The 2,500-nt window shown below is 46.5% G+C and overlaps 7 non-coding genes and 2 pseudogenes across 7 annotated transcripts; all 9 read left to right on the top strand.

The window, feature by feature from the left end:
• LOC146247840 (5S ribosomal RNA) overlaps positions 1–13 on the top strand; it is a 109-nt pseudogene extending 96 nt beyond the window's left edge.
• Positions 14–179: 166 nt separating this feature from the next.
• On the top strand, positions 180–298 carry LOC146247839 (5S ribosomal RNA). The gene has a single exon (XR_014734253.1). It is a non-coding gene; the product is annotated as a 5S ribosomal RNA (ribosomal RNA).
• A 166-nt stretch (positions 299–464) lies between these two features.
• LOC146247838 (5S ribosomal RNA) lies at positions 465–583 on the top strand. Its single transcript, XR_014734252.1, has one exon. It is a non-coding gene; the product is annotated as a 5S ribosomal RNA (ribosomal RNA).
• A 176-nt stretch (positions 584–759) lies between these two features.
• LOC146247837 (5S ribosomal RNA) lies at positions 760–878 on the top strand. Its single transcript, XR_014733891.1, has one exon. It is a non-coding gene; the product is annotated as a 5S ribosomal RNA (ribosomal RNA).
• A 182-nt stretch (positions 879–1,060) lies between these two features.
• LOC146247836 (5S ribosomal RNA) lies at positions 1,061–1,179 on the top strand. Its single transcript, XR_014734251.1, has one exon. It is a non-coding gene; the product is annotated as a 5S ribosomal RNA (ribosomal RNA).
• Positions 1,180–1,349: 170 nt separating this feature from the next.
• Positions 1,350–1,468, top strand: LOC146247835 (5S ribosomal RNA). The gene has a single exon (XR_014734250.1). It is a non-coding gene; the product is annotated as a 5S ribosomal RNA (ribosomal RNA).
• Positions 1,469–1,640: 172 nt separating this feature from the next.
• On the top strand, positions 1,641–1,759 carry LOC146247834 (5S ribosomal RNA). The gene has a single exon (XR_014734249.1). It is a non-coding gene; the product is annotated as a 5S ribosomal RNA (ribosomal RNA).
• A 174-nt stretch (positions 1,760–1,933) lies between these two features.
• On the top strand, positions 1,934–2,042 carry LOC146247833 (5S ribosomal RNA; annotated as a pseudogene).
• A 166-nt stretch (positions 2,043–2,208) lies between these two features.
• LOC146247832 (5S ribosomal RNA) lies at positions 2,209–2,327 on the top strand. Its single transcript, XR_014733792.1, has one exon. It is a non-coding gene; the product is annotated as a 5S ribosomal RNA (ribosomal RNA).
• The last annotated feature ends 173 nt before the right edge of the window (positions 2,328–2,500 follow it).

Here is a 2,500-nt window from a genome sequence, read left to right as displayed (position 1 = left end):
GGTGCTGTATGCTCTTTTGCTCATTCACTTAGAAACTGACATCTTGCAATATGCACAAGTAGTCCTTCATGAAAGGGGCTGGAAGCTGTTTTCATTTTGACACGAGAGAGAGAGACCACCTTGCATTGTCAATTGCTAAATCTGTATATGGATAAGTAGCCTATGGTTGTCAACTTATTTCGTACGGCCATACCAGCCTGGCAACGCCCGATCTCGTCTGATCTCGGAAGCTAAGCAGGGTCGGGCCTGGTTAGTACTTGGATGGGAGACCGCCTGGGAATACCAGGTGCTGTATGCTCTTTTGCTCATTCACTTAGAAACTGACATCTTGCAATATGCACAAGTAGTCCTTCATGAAAGGGGCTGGAAGCTGTTTTCATTTTGACACGAGAGAGAGAGACCACCTTGCATTGTCAATTGCTAAATCTGTATATGGATAAGTAGCCTATGGTTGTCAACTTATTTCGTACGGCCATACCAGCCTGGCAACGCCCGATCTCGTCTGATCTCGGAAGCTAAGCAGGGTCGGGCCTGGTTAGTACTTGGATGGGAGACCGCCTGGGAATACCAGGTGCTGTATGCTCTTTTGCTCATTCACTTAGAAACTGAAATCTTGCAATATGCACAAGTAGTCCTTCATGAAAGGGGCTGGAAGCTGTTTTCATTTTGACACGAGAGAGAGAGAGAGAGAGAGACCACCTTGCATTGTCAATTGCTAAATCTGTATATGGATAAGTAGCCTATGGTTGTCAACTTATTTCGTACGGCCATACCAGCCTGGCAACGCCCGATCTTGTCTGATCTCGGAAGCTAAGCAGGGTCGGGCCTGGTTAGTACTTGGATGGGAGACCGCCTGGGAATACCAGGTGCTGTATGCTCTTTTGCTCATTCACTTAGAAACTGAAATCTTGCAATATGCACAAGTAGTCCTTCATGAAAGGGGCTGGAAGCTGTTTTCATTTTGACACGAGAGAGAGAGAGAGAGAGAGAGAGAGACTACCTTGCATTGTCAATTGCTAAATCTGTATATGGATAAGTAGCCTATGGTTGTCAACTTATTTCGTACGGCCATACCAGCCTGGCAACGCCCGATCTCGTCTGATCTCGGAAGCTAAGCAGGGTCGGGCCTGGTTAGTACTTGGATGGGAGACCGCCTGGGAATACCAGGTGCTGTATGCTCTTTTGCTCATTCACTTAGAAACTGAAATCTTGCAATATGCACAAGTAGTCCTTCATGAAAGGGGCTGGAAGCTGTTTTCATTTTGACACGAGAGAGAGAGAGAGACCACCTTGCATTGTCAATTGCTAAATCTGTATATGGATAAGTAGCCTATGGTTGTCAACTTATTTCGTACGGCCATACCAGCCTGGCAACGCCCGATCTCGTCTGATCTCGGAAGCTAAGCAGGGTCGGGCCTGGTTAGTACTTGGATGGGAGACCGCCTGGGAATACCAGGTGCTGTATGCTCTTTTGCTCATTCACTTAGAAACTGAAATCTTGCAATATGCACAAGTAGTCCTTCATGAAAGGGGCTGGAAGCTGTTTTCATTTTGACACGAGAGAGAGAGAGAGAGACTACCTTGCATTGTCAATTGCTAAATCTGTATATGGATAAGTAGCCTATGGTTGTCAACTTATTTCGTACGGCCATACCAGCCTGGCAACGCCCGATCTCGTCTGATCTCGGAAGCTAAGCAGGGTCGGGCCTGGTTAGTACTTGGATGGGAGACCGCCTGGGAATACCAGGTGCTGTATGCTCTTTTGCTCATTCACTTAGAAACTGAAATCTTGCAATATGCACAAGTAGTCCTTCATGAAAGGGGCTGGAAGCTGTTTTCATTTTGACACGAGAGAGAGAGAGAGAGAGACTACCTTGCATTGTCAATTGCTAAATCTGTATATGGATAAGTAGCCTATGGTTGTCAACTTGTTTCGTACGGCCATACCAGCCTGGCAACGCCTGATCTCGGAAGCTAAGCAGGGTCGGGCCTGGTTAGTACTTGGATGGGAGACCGCCTGGGAATACCAGGTGCTGTATGCTCTTTTGCTCATTCACTTAGAAACTGACATCTTGCAATATGCACAAGTAGTCCTTCATGAAAGGGGCTGGAAGCTGTTTTCATTTTGACACGAGAGAGAGAGACCACCTTGCATTGTCAATTGCTAAATCTGTATATGGATAAGTAGCCTATGGTTGTCAACTTATTTCGTACGGCCATACCAGCCTGGCAACGCCCGATCTCGTCTGATCTCGGAAGCTAAGCAGGGTCGGGTCTGGTTAGTACTTGGATGGGAGACCGCCTGGGAATACCAGGTGCTGTATGCTCTTTTGCTCATTCACTTAGAAACTGAAATCTTGTAATATGCACAAGTAGTCCTTCATGAAAGGGGCTGGAAGCTGTTTTCATTTTGACACGAGAGAGAGAGAGAGAGAGAGAGACCACCTTGCATTGTCAATTGCTAAATCTGTATATGGATAAGTAGCCTATGGTTGTCAAC

Source organism: Hypomesus nipponensis, chromosome 19, assembly GCF_054491055.1.
Source record: "Hypomesus nipponensis isolate SF chromosome 19, ASM5449105v1, whole genome shotgun sequence".
Classification (NCBI taxonomy): domain Eukaryota; kingdom Metazoa; phylum Chordata; class Actinopteri; order Osmeriformes; family Osmeridae; genus Hypomesus; species Hypomesus nipponensis.
The sequence above is the reverse complement of the archived record's forward strand: the minus strand, read 5'-3'. Positions and strand labels throughout refer to the sequence as shown.